The 13722-nt window shown below is 45.8% G+C and overlaps 2 long non-coding RNA genes across 2 annotated transcripts in view; one reads left to right on the top strand and one right to left on the bottom strand.

Moving 5' to 3' along the window:
- Positions 1 to 6388: 6388 nt before the first annotated feature.
- LOC134017537 (uncharacterized) lies at positions 6389 to 8082 on the bottom strand. Its single transcript, XR_009929760.1, has 4 exons — positions 7976 to 8082; positions 7300 to 7365; positions 7118 to 7206; positions 6389 to 6789 (listed from the first exon to the last, which is right to left on the bottom strand). It is a non-coding gene; the product is annotated as an uncharacterized LOC134017537 (long non-coding RNA).
- LOC134017538 (uncharacterized) overlaps positions 7873 to 13722 on the top strand; it is a 35838-nt gene continuing 29988 nt past the window's right edge. The window contains exons 1-3 of the long non-coding RNA XR_009929761.1: positions 7873 to 8235; positions 8320 to 8372; positions 13063 to 13160. This is a non-coding gene — a long non-coding RNA (uncharacterized LOC134017538). The remainder of the gene's footprint in view (positions 8236 to 8319; positions 8373 to 13062; positions 13161 to 13722) is intronic.

Here is a 13722-nt window from a genome sequence, read left to right as displayed (position 1 = left end):
TTGCTTTTCTGTGATGTTTGGTTCAGCTAAATGATTGTCTGTAATTGCACCACACCATCGCAAGCGTCCAAGTAGAAAACAAGTCAGAACTACGTCTTTTAAAAAAAAGAGAAGGAAAGTGAGACATGTTCTTGGGAGGAGGGCGGAGGCACAGTCCTCCACAGGGATGCGAACGAAGGCACTGCTTGAAGAGAAAATAGACATCAATCCTGCTACTTCCTGTTCCCCTCTGAGGGTTTGCTTCAGGCTCGTATTTGTTGATGTTTCACTAGCCCATCTTCACATTCCACCTTATTTTTGCATGTTTCTCATTTTATTTATGTGTCGAATAAAAGTAAGCAGAGAAGTTGCTTCCAAACCTGCTTGAGAAACTTTTCCATGAGGATGGCCCACTTTTTAAGGCATGCTCAACAAAGAACTTTACAAGGAGGCCAAAATACCTTGCATTTTTCCATACATTAATAATCAGATTCTCAGTCAAATTAAAGATGATGCCTTATACATTCAGTATTTTTGCTTTCATGCTATATATGTTAACGTTACAAATGCTTGTAAATTATGTACGTCTTTGTCTAAACTAAGTCATGTTTGGACCAAGTACTTAAACCTAAACCCAATAGACTAGAACACTAAAAAAGGCAGGTTGTCTTGATTTGACGTTTCAGGCCTCCTAGTTATTTTAATTAACATGCTTTTCAAACTGTAAATAACAACTCTGGTGTAATTAAATGCAACAGAGATCAAGAGAGCTTTTAGTTATTTCTGTCAGTCCCCTGAGGCTTCACATGCTCCAAGGGGAATCAGTCATGAAGCTGACACAGTACAGCCAGATTTATGAAAAATAGGAAGCCGATGCATTTTCTATTCTGGGATCTGAGCTTAGACAACAGTAAAAGTATTAAATGCTCTGAAGTCTTCCTGAGATTAGATTATGTTCAGTGCATTCAAGTTATTCCCAATTGAGGATCTCAGTCCACAAGAATGCAGGAACGTCACGTATAAATGCATTTCAATCAGGAGAGACCTGGGATGAGTGAAAGATGTTTATTACAGACTAATAAATGTACTATGGTGTTTGGAGCTTGAACCCCACGGGGAATTATATAGATCAAAGGGCGCCTGCCCAACGCCCGAAGAAGAATACCCCAAAAGTAAAAAGGTAGGAAGTTAAGACCAGAACAAAAAGAAAACATACTCACCAACAGGAAGGAACCATGAACCGCTGGGGAATAAGCAACACAAACACGACACGGAAAGCGACCGACATGGGTGCACCGCACCGATCGGAGCGACCGTGATCAGTACGAAGGCGTACAGAAGGACCTAGGCTAAAAGCATACATACCCGGGCAGGAACCTGCAGGAGATGGCAAGCCATGCACGGACAGATCCGTAGACATGTTCCTATACCGAGAACCCAAAGGAAAGAGAAGCAATGATTGTAGGCGGTATTGTATGCTAGTGCATGAATGAGTTATGTGCTAGAGGGCCGACCCCCTCATGCTGTCGGTGTTTGCCTAGGCTGGCTGAGGCCCGACGCCCTCAGGAGTGAATGTGATAGCCTTTGCGGCTTTGGTCGGCTAGAGGGCCGACGCCCTGGGTCTATGTGGACAGCCTGAGCCGGCTGGAGGACCGACGTCCCCGCGTACATGACCTATGTAGGCTAGGGGGCCGACACCCTTGAGTCTATGTGACAGCCTGTGCGCTGGCTGGGGGACCGGCGTCCCCGCGTACGTGAGTCTAAGTGTGCTATAGGGCTGACGCCCTTGAGTCTATGTGAACAGCCTGTGCCGGCTGGAGGCCCGACGTCCCCGCGTACTGATGACCCTATGTAGGCTACCGGGCCGAAACCCTTGAGTGTGTGAGCAGCCTTTGCCGGCTGGAGTGCACGTGAGCCTTTTTTGGTAGGAGGACCGACGCCCTCGTGACTTGTGCTAGCAAGAGAGGCAGGAACCAGGGACCCTCTGTTTGCATACAGAAACCAAGTCGCTGTATCCGCAGGCAACGTTAGCATCGAGCCTGTAAACACGAGACAGTTTAACGAGAGACACAGTAACAACACCGACCACCAGTTGTTTGCAAGTACTCACAGAGAGCCGTTAGGGCCGTAGCGATCTTTGGGCCTCGATGATGGCAGCAGAATCTGGACGAACGTACGAAGAGTACGCTGATGAAGACCAGCGGCCCAGCTGCTGCAGAGACGCAGTGGACACCCCTTGCAAAGCAGCGGACGTTGCAGCGCCTATTCTAAATGAATGGCCTGAATACCGTCCAGGGGGAAGGTTGCATTTGGCTACGACCTGTGCTGAACCAGAATTGTGACATAGGATTATTGCTAGGGGTTAAGAAGAGGGGGGAGAGTGGATCAGAAGGGCACCTCCTCTTTACATAGATAAGAAAGGACAGAAAGGACCACCCGTGTTAGCAATGATGATTGAGCAAGAGCCTCCGGTTTTGGAATGTTTGAGAAGCAGAATGAAGAAATCAGGGTGAAACGTTAAGTCAGAAAAACACACATCAGTGGCAGGATTGAACACGTTTGCCCGAGTTGTGAATTCCCCGCACCGTAAGAACCCATAGAAAGCCATTAAAAACGTGCAATCCAAGAGGGAATCGATGTAGGGGGAAAAGCAACCGCGTCTGAGCACCGAGAGCATGGCGTGCAGAATAGACAGAGTGAATGGGAGTCTATCGTCTACCTTAGCGGGGAAAGCTTTGCCTATGCCTTTGAACAGGAGTTTGACTGCTGGATTAGTGAAAAGGCTGGGGAACGAAGGATCATGGCATCTGGCATTGAATTGAATACCCGCAACCAGACCTTTAATATAGCGTGGCTGGAAGTGGCAAACATCAGTGCAGTGACACACAAAAGCACACATCACGTTAACACACACGGGTACCAGCGGGACAGACAAAGACAGACAGAACATAGCGTACGTTCTCCAGGCGAAATCGTACGATCTAAGGGTAGAAGCAGCCAACCCCTTCCTCATATAACCCTTGGCTACCTCTAAATATGCCTGCAAGGAGTGCTCTTCTAATCTAGGACCAGTGACACGAGGGGGGGGACGGCCAGGGGCCACTGGCTGGCGTACGGGCACAGATCCCTGAACACCTGAAAATTGAAACGGGACAGGGAATCAGCTATAACATTATCGTGGCCCGGCACGTGACGTGCTGTGAGGATGAAATTATGAGTAACGGAGAGCCAAGTGCTGCGTCTCATGAATGACATTATGTGTGGGCAGTTAGAGCGCCCCTTATTTATGATGCTCACCACGGCCTGATTGTCGCACAACACAGCTATGCGCTTACGACGCCACGACTGGCCCCACAGGTAACAAGCGACCACTACGGGGTAGATTTCGTACAGGGCGGAAGAGGCACCGGGCGCAGCGAAGTCATGGGGCCACGGGGTGGCGAACCACTGATCCTGATAGAACCCCCCAAAACCAACAGACGGCGCGGCGTCGGTGAAAAACCGCAGAGAGTCCGAAGACCGAACAACGTTGTCGTAAAAGAACGACACGCCGTTTCAACCCTCGAGCAATTGCAACCAGAACGATAAGTCGGACCGGCAACCTTCGTCCAAGCACACTGGATCGAGCAAACCAGACACGGAAGACGCCAGAACGAGCAACCGGGAGATGAACGAGCGGCCCTGGGGAATCACGCGCATGGCGAAATTGAAGTGCCCGAGGAGAGACAGCAGCTGCCGCTTGGACATGACTGAAGACGCCACGAGCGACCGGGCCATGCTGCAAGCTCGCTCGAGCTTCTCAACCGGCAGGGAAGCCTTCATCTCTACCGTGTCCAGCGTGATGCCCAGAAACTCCAGGCGAGTGGCCGGCCCGAGAGTTTTCTCGTCAGAAAGGGGAATGCCCAGTCCGCGGAACAGATTTTTTAACAGCAGCAGGGAAGCGCCGGACGCATCGGACGGAGGATCTACCAAGAGAAAATCATCTAAGAGGTGGAGCAACGCGGGGACCCGGACCCGGTTTAACAGGATCCAACAAAGGGCCACGGAAACCCGGTTGAAAATGGAGGGGCTGCTCCTGCTCCCGAACGGGAGACGCACGGCGAAATAGAACCGGTTATCCCATTTCATCCCGAGCAAGTGCCACTGGGACGGGTGAACGGGGACGATCTTGAACGCGTCAGTGATGTCTGCTTTGGAAAGCCAGGCACCGGACCCCGCCAGCTTTATGAGCTTAATGGCGTGGTCCACGGTGGCATAGTGAAGCGAAAAAGGCTTGAGGGGAATAAGCCCGTTAATGCCGGGAATCGGACCGGAGCGCGGAGCAGACAGGTCCAGGATAAGACGTTTCTTACCGGAATACTTCCGCGTAGCGACGCCGAGGGGACTGCTGCGAAACTGTGGAAAAGGGGACGAGTCGAACGGGCCTATCACGTAGCGTTTACCGCACTCTCTGGCCAGCAGCTGGGAAACGACAGCTGGCTCCCGCACCGCTGACTGGAGATTGCTCAAAACAAGTGAAGACGACAATGGACATGAAACCCCCACCCTGAATTCTTGGGTCAGCCCCGTGAGTAGATGATCAACGAACACGGAATCGGGATGGGACGAGAGTTCGAAAGCCAGTGCAGACACGTTTATTGGAGTGGATGGGTGCTCGGCCGTTAGTTCGGACCACCACGACGCCCTCGCTGAGGGCGGCCCCGACGTGGACACACCGACCACGGATGGGCTTCCTGACAGCCGCTGCAAACATGAAGGAAATTACAATTGCCGTAGGAGCACACACTCTCATTGAAATTATTGCAGATGACCCTCCTGGAAGCAACGTGCACCTTGCGGCCACGAACGTCCACGTTCGCCTTTCCGATGGCAGCACCAAGCCCGCGAGCGCGAGGCTGGGCCCCGGGATCCCCCGGGAGAAACGGAACCAGTGGACAGAAAGGAGCAGCATGCCCCAAGCCGCCGCACGTGCCGCAAGACACGGCCTGGGAGCCCCCGACCAGCATTACCAACAGCTCGGTATCCAGCACGGACCAGTCCAGCAACACGTTCGAGCGGGAAACGTAGAGAGCAGCCTTGCTCGAAAACTCTTTGTGATACTGGTAGAACAGGTTTCTCCCGTAGCGCAGATTCAGGTCCCCAATCAGAGCCATGTAGCCGTCTAGTTCCTGCCGTCTAAGGGGAAACACGGAGCACACCACATCGCGGAAGATCCCGAAAGCTACCAGAAATTCCCCGATAGACAGGTCCCTTGCCAACCTGGGGTCAGCAGAACGGAGCACCGTGCTGTACTGATCGCTGGTGGAGACGCTCGCGTCACACTCGGGCGAGGGGAGGATCAGACGAATCAAATTGATATTCCTGCCTTGCAGGATGTGGGATCTTAAGCGGGGCGTAATGTCAGCCCCCGAAGGGATGTAAGGCCTACCTGCTGACAGAACAGCTACTGCGGAAGCAAGGGTGTGCAGTGGCTCCTCCATGGGCACCAGGGGCGCCGAGGCTGGGAGCGGCACAGCCACGGGAGCGGAAGCCCCGGCGTTCTCCAGAGACCGCAGGCGGGCATCGATGGATTGAAGGGAAGACGCCAGGACCAGAAGGGTAGAAGAGAGGGCTTCCCCGGGCCGATCGGAAACGGGAACAGACAGAGGAGCGACGGCAGGGCCGGTAGACGGCCCAGCGTCCGAATCAAGCACCTCCGGACGGCGCGACTTCCTTGTACGCTTCCGACCTTGAGCAGCGGAGGAGACAGGGGGAGCCTCGGGCGACGGGACTCGGCAAGGAGACACGCAGTCCACCCCGACGGCCAGGGCGCGGAGCTGGGAAAGCCCCAACCCGGGCGCTGGAAGGACACCCACGGCGCGCAGACCCGCCTCTAACGCAGACCCGTCGGAGCCCCGACGAGCCGCGAGCCGGGAACTGCGTCGAGCAGCAGGGGAGGCGGAACCCGGAACCGGGACGACCTCCTCGAACAACTCCAGCTCGAAATCCGACATAGCCTCCAAAAAACAAGACAAGGGAAGGTCCAGCCAACACGACACATCAATAGCAATCGCACACTTGATAGCATGGACAAACTACACAGGGAGAGAATCATATTTAAAGGCACGGATCATGTGACACCATTAATTGATAGCGGGAGCGCTAATCGACCTGAACCCTAGTGACCGCCCGACCAGGGAACGGGGGGAAGGTAGGGCGTTCTTAGCGGGGGGAGTGAGAAGTGTACACTACGATTAAGCCTGAGTGCAGAGATCGGTCTTGCCTGACTGAACTTGCGCAAGCTTCATTTGTCAGATGTTTTGACGACGTTATGGATACAAGAAAATAAGGTTTTACAGTTACGTAATGGGTAGAGTATGAAATATTTCTAGAGTAGAATTTACATCCACAATAATGGTATTAACAACAACAATAATTTATCTTCATTCATATGTGCAAACAATATATTTAAAAACTTTGCAACCATTTCAGACGGTTGAGAATGAAAACACAAGGATTCTGAAATCTCTGCCCTTTCAATTCTAGTGAGACACGCCGGAATACATTCTTTTTGAATAAGAGACTCCAACCGTCAGTGTTCATTGCATTCTATTTTTACGGGTCATGCTTTCATAATATTCACAAAGCAGACCAGGCCTCTAATTCTCAGCGTGAAATCCTTCTCAAAGATTTAGACAGAAAATGTTTTCCATCTGTTCTTCTCAAAGCAATTCACAGTTCTTCCCTTCGACCACATCCTGGTTTTCCTTTACGACAATAAAAAAATTGCTCCGAGCCTCACTTCAGAGGTAAAGCAAGATGGCCCATTATCTGGAAAAGAGAGATGAATGGTAAGCCATATGGAAGGATGGGCTGACATCTAAAATAGGTTGTACAGGTTAGTTGAAAATTACCTTCAGGAGCTACCTAGGTGCAAAACCATCAGAGAAAGAACATAACTTACTGAACAACATATGTTGTTCAGTAAAGATAAAAGTTAAATACAAAGTGATAGTAGTGTGCATTGAATACATTTGGCTTGTGTGAATCCAAATATTTTAACGGTGCGTGACTAAAGAGCAGCAATATGTCATAAAGGAGTACATTATCCAACTGTGAATTGGAGCAGCCGTGCTGTATTGGAAGTTTGATTACAGACCTAGTTGGAGCTCAGGCATAGAAGAGAGTTGCTGGCGGCAAGAGGAGCTGGAACACACTGCTCTCTCTGGCAGGGCACTCTGCCCCGTTCTGGAAATAGAAACAAATTGAAACTAAAGGTTAAGAAGCCTCGCTCCAAAGCGACACATTCCCTCCCCTCTCCCCCCACTTCCCTTCCCTCACCTCCAAATGCCTTTAAGTCCACACAGATGAATGTCACGCTCCAAGATCAGAAATGTCAGGGATACTCTGGATAGAATTGCAAAGTCGAGAATGTGAAATTAACTTCCATTTTCTTTTTTTATTGAATGATATCTTCATATCGTTCATAATGTTGTCTATCATAATACAGAGACCGGGGAAGACTGCAGTGAAAACAACCTCAAGGATGTTGTTCTCCTGTTGAGCCCAGTACCATGTGGCTGATGACATGTAATTGCTTTTTAGCGAATCAGCATCTAGTACCCTACAGCATACACACTCAGCATATCAAGTTTTAGTATCAGATCAAGGATCTTCTCAGCATAAGGACCAGCACTGTTACCCAAGGTCTGATTCAGTACCTTGGACAGCTGTGTTGTGACTCCACCTATTCAGGACTGTTGACAGCAACACTGCAGGCGCTAAGCAAGCAGGATGGCTACTTCATGGACAGGCAAGTGGACATAGAACTTCATACAGATGAGGCCAGTTACTCTCCCTAAAACTTAAGCTTTGGCATTGGCCACCAGTAACTGAAACTACTATCAACTATCAAAACCACATTCAATACAGATCTCTTCACACAATCCAACAACAATAATGGAAGGTCAGGATGTTTGACAATTGTTCGATGAGTTAGACAGTTGTTTTTACATACTCTTTAAGTGGGCTTTCAGCAAGGTCAAGGTCTCCATGACTTCCCCCTCTGCCCCAGTGGTCTGGTTGAGGACGACACAATTATTGTTGATGCACACAGAATACTGCTTGACCCCCCAGTTACACAATACAATGAAAACAATGACAGCTGTTCATGAATCATTTATCTCACTCCTACTTTGATGTCCGGGACGGTGTTGCCTGGCCACATGACAAAAATACTTAGGCCCCTCTTGCCAAGGCAGCTGGCCTATCCAGATAGTAAGTAGAGCCATTTTTGTTTTTTAAACCTGAATGTGATTTATGAGTAAGACTTTTTAACAGGCTGATTCTCTTTATTTTCAGGTTCACATAGTTGTTTCAAGATCAACTCTTTCAAAAGATGTAACAATAACAAGGTAAGTGCGTAATGCTAATTTACTAAGATGTCACTGAATAAAGTTTACATAAAATACTATGTGTACAGCACAGATGAGAGGATGCTTGCCAAGGCTTAGAATTGCAGCCCAAAAATAGCCTGAACTCCACAAATGAAAGGTTGATGCTGTAAAATTGAGGCTGAGCTTTAAATAATGTTTCCTGGTCAAATGTAATCCAGTATACCAATATATTGTCTTTCTATCCTCAAAGTACTGTCATCTCTTCTTTGACATACTGCTGGATCAAAAGGTGTAAAACGATAGTTCTACCATTAACTCAAGTCAGGAAAGGTCTCTAGACGTGTTTAGAAAACAAGCCTGCCCTTCCGTGCTCAGTGGTGGAGCAGTAATGGTTGTGGGTTTAAAATCTTTGGCATTTGATTATGATTACAACTAAAATGCCAATGGCTCGAAGCAAGATGCACAACAAATTAAAACTTTGCAGAGCTTGAGAGATAATGAGTTAGAGAGACAAAAAGGGAGCGAGAGAGAGAGAGAGCGAGAGAGAGAGAGAGCGAGAGCGAGAGAGAGAGAGAGCGAGAGAGAGAGAGAGAGAGAGAGAGAGAGAGAGAGAGAGAGAGAGAGAGAGAGAGAGAGAGAGAGAGAGAGAGAGAGAGAAAAACAGGCAAAGATGGAAAGATAAAGAGACAGACGGACAGTTACAGACATTGAATAAAACAAAAAGACTTCTGTCAGTTGAATTAAGAAGATAAAACAACTCCTTTATTTGATTTAGATGAGGACTGAAATATGGTGGCCCTACACTAGAGCATGGCCCTTTGTTTTGCCTTATGGGTACATCATACAGAGATCCCACAGCATGTGTGCTTTGGTTCCCTATTAAAATGCTACCAGAGGGACTAGAAGCATAGAAGTACTGATTTGAAGGATGTATAGAGACACCACACACCGATATACCAGTGAACCTTGTCTGCTATGGAGATAGGTTCAAAAACGACCATGTTCAAATGTTTTGTCTGTGGTCATATATTAACGACCAGATATAAGCGATCAGATTTCTGGATTTTTAAGGAAGTGCTGACCAAGCCCTACTATTGCTTCTTTCATTTTTTATTTGTTTAAAATTCCTGTCTCTTGCTATGAGCCTAGTGGGACAATTCCAAACAACATACAATATCAACAATAAAGACATTCCCAGGATCTCATGAAATGATACATATTGTTCATGGGATTTCGTAACACAACACAGAGGGTGGGTACTGCCTTCTTTGCCTCCTCTATCTTAATGTCTTTGTAAAAAGGAGGAGGAAACAGAGTGAGAGAGAGCGAGAGAAACAGAAAGTGAGAGAAAGAGAATTAAGGAAACAATAGATAGGGATATATAAAAAGTGATGGACAGACAGAGGTAAACAGAAACTAATAAAAAGAAAAGAAAAAAAGAAAGGGAGAGAGAAAAAGAAAGTGAGTATGTGTGAGAGAGAGAGGGAAGGAACAGTCTCATGCTGCAGATCCAACACCAATGGTGTGAATTCGATTGCTGACACTTTCCCAAGCACCCCTGTCACTCTGAGGACTCCTGGGTCGCAAAGGGGACACTGTGAGAAGGCTCCCACTGTTGTCTCTGCTTTGATAACAGTCACTTCATGTCAGACTGTATTACCAAGCTCCAGGAACAGCCACGATTATGGGAGTAACCCTACGAAATAACCTGGATTTAACATGCCATAGCAAATATTCCATAGCCTTTCATCTGCTGTCTGAAAAATGCTACCATCTGTAACAGATTTGAATTCTTAGAGAACATCCTTAAATTGTTCTGCATGTTGCTTTGAAGGTGCTGTGATGATGAGCAAACATCTCAGCTTTCTCCACAGGTAGATTGTGCTCACAGCGGCAGGAGACAACAAACATTATGTAAACTGACATGGCTCCAAGGAGTTTCCTTAATCTGCATTACAACTGAACTGACTGAACAAGCTTTACTTCTTCTCCAGTAACAACAACCTCTCGACAACCCCACCAACACTCCCACCAAACTAAGTAATTCCCAAACAAACTTGCAAAAAAAGGAAACTGTGTGTATAGCTACGTGTTCATGTGTGCTGGAACTGTTCTTGCCTGTTCAGCCTTCAGTGGATTACATCCAGTCAGCCTCGGTCTCGATAGCACAACAATGTTCAACCAGCCAGGAGTTTCTGTGCTTCTTCTGAAGATAAGGACTCTCATAACTAAGCTCTTCTCTATAGCTCAGCTGAAATGTTTATGATCATTTATCAACAATGGCTTTGTCTTCGCTTGCTGGAGAAGACATACTTATGTCATGACTGCATTAGTAAATGTGTGAAAACCATCCAGTAAGCAATGAGTCCTGGAAGACTGCAGTAGCAAACAGATTCCAACAGTGACAGCCATAAATGCAAGAGGTGATGACATGTCACTTCTGTGGAAGAAATTGGGATTTCCTGTGTGCTTACATTATTCACTAATCAATAGAACTAGTCATTGGATACTAGTTAGTACGTTCTCATGTAAGCTTGCTATTAATAAGAGTATATTGTGTCTATGTGTCAGGGTTAATAGATGTTCGGGGTCAGGAGAAAGTACTGGCTAAACGTTCCTTGTCATGACTACAAGGAGAGCTCCAACTATGAACTCTCTAGTCTGAGAGTTGTCATGTGTTGGGAGCAGTGAATCTCTTTCTCTGAGACTGTTGAAACATCATTACTGCCTGACTGTCACAATCTATGTTTACATTCTTGTGCCCTATAAAAGATGGTCCTCCGGCTTTCGGAGCTGAGAGAGACCTGGTTGAGACCTAAGCTTGGTGTTGTGTTGTCATTTATGGTCAGAAGACTGGTTTTCTCTCCCAATCTGCAGATTGATAAATACTTATTAAAATCCAGAACTCAACTGAACTTAGTCACTCCGTTTATGAAGAGACGGACAAAACACTTTCTTCATCACTTCTCATTAAGGCATTATCTTAAAACTGACTGCTCTCCATCTAGTCATCTAGAGTAGGAGTGAAGGAAAATATGAACACTGACTCCAGACATATTCATTAGATTAGAGTCTAATTCCAAATTCTTATTACACTCTAATCCATTCATAGAAAACTTGATGAAGTTGCTGAAATAACCGTCTGGTCTTTAGTTTAGACAGAAAACCTCCAATTACTGTCAGTTTGAGAATTTTGCACTGAAAGAGGTTTTGGATGAACCAGAATTATGCAATGTGATGTAATGGCATAACTTGTCCATCAGAATCCTGCCCATGGCTCTCTCAGGTGAGGGTTAGGAAGAATGTAAATCTCTCATCCAAAATCCAGTTTACAAACAGGGGAGAAGGTGCAACAGTGCTGTTCACTAAAAGCTTTGGAACAAGTTCTCACAGGTAAACATTGAAGAAACTCATTCAATTAATTTGAGAATACTCTATAATAGTGGATAATTTATATAGGGCAAATATTGAATTAAGAATTTTTTATACTTTACATGAACTTTCCATGGCATTTATTATATTTCATTAATATTAATTGATTGGCAACTGTAATAAATGCTTTTTCAATTAATTGAGATGGAGTGCTTTGTACCTCCGATTGGTGTGAATGTTTTAGGGCAGTTTGTTTCAAAAATGTCCAAAAGGTAAAGTGCCTTTGGGGATTTTATCCTTTTTGGACATAAAAGGGCACTTTCAATACCACGTGTCTTTGTTCTAATGCTAACAGTGGTCATTTTGCACCAATGTTCACATGAAGAGAAAGTACCTATCTACCTCACTTAAATATTTAGTTCTACTTAGCCCGTGTTGAGAATTGCTCAGAGGGGTGGAGATGAGAGAAAATAGATTGAATCGCTATAACTACCATATGAATATGGATGAAAATGCCTTCTAGGCATTCATGTGGCCTTGGTCATAAAATATTCCCACAGCAAAATTATTGAGTCATTTAAATGGTGACCTTGCTCTGAAAATTCATATGTACAGCCAGCAAATCTGTGGAGAAATTAAATGACCGGGGCACTATGTCATTTTTATCCCAAGATAAATGGCTGTGCCCACACTGCCCAGGCACTCAAGACTGAAAGGGCTTCCCAGTCTTTTTACAAGAGTTTGGACAATACCTAAGATAAATCGAGGACACCAGTGGAACATTCTGGATGTGTATAAAACCATTGAAAGAGAGGAGTATTTGTAGAACACATTTTTATTGCTTTACTTTACATATCTAAATCGGAAAGTATACTCAGTAGAAGCTATTTCAAGTACATTGGGTAAAATTACAATATTGTATTGCATTTAATTAAATACTTCTCCATCAAACAAATTGTACCCTAAAACGTTTTGGATGTCAGGCTGAAGTTCAGTGGTCTACAAATAGTGTCAACTGACCGCTGAGACTATCAATCCGAAAAATTGCCACTGAACTGCCCTTATTCTGACTTCTGTTCTGACCAGAGCATCTGGCCAGGGGAGAGATGGGACTGGAAAGTGCTCACTGAGGCCAGTTTCAGCGTGAAGGGAACCTTCACCTCTGCAGTCCATCTGTGGTGTACTCCACCACCAGGACATTGACCTGTGGTCTCAAACTGGGACTTTTAAAACAACAACACACTATCTCACTGTTGGAATAGCACAAGGAAAATATATTAATTTAATGTGGAATAAACATCCATTTGACATTTCTGGTGATATTGTTTGTAAGCAGTGCTCAACAGAGAGAAGTTGAGGATCCCTGTGATGACACGATCCATTCACCCCTCTGCGGCCAACAGCACTGGAGCTCCACAGGCTGCTGTTGAGATGGTTGGTAACTCTTTCAAATGATGCAGTGATACCATGTGGTGTAACACTATTACAAACCCTGATTCTTAACATTTCTTTGCATATAGAAATTTTATTTTTGCTTAAAGATGGTTTCCTTTGACATTGCTTTCACATTGAGGTTTGATAAAACAACAACAACACACAAAATAAATTTAAAAGACAAGATCAAGCTCAGGAATATGAAAAGTTTTTAATTTATCCAAATTGAAATAAATACTCTCTTCCATTGTTCATTATCTGTAAGATCTGACTGGGGTAATATATATATGCTCTAAACAATGTCAGTGTATGATTTCTATGTTGAAGTGTAAAACAATTAACAAAAAAAGGTGGAAAAAGGCAAGACATTAAACTGAGAGAGAAAGAGAGAGAGCAAGAAAAGAGAAATAATGAGGTGTGTGTGTGTTTGCACTGACATGGATGGCATGATTACAATTACAGAAATCTCTCCACAGCCTTTTTGATTTATCAGATGTGTCAAATTACCATATTGTAATGAGCGATGGCTTTAATTGAATTACAGTATATTCACACGTCTTAA

Source organism: Osmerus eperlanus, chromosome 3 (assembly GCF_963692335.1).
Source record: "Osmerus eperlanus chromosome 3, fOsmEpe2.1, whole genome shotgun sequence".
NCBI lineage: Eukaryota > Metazoa > Chordata > Actinopteri > Osmeriformes > Osmeridae > Osmerus > Osmerus eperlanus.
This window is presented reverse-complemented; position numbering and strand designations above follow the sequence as displayed.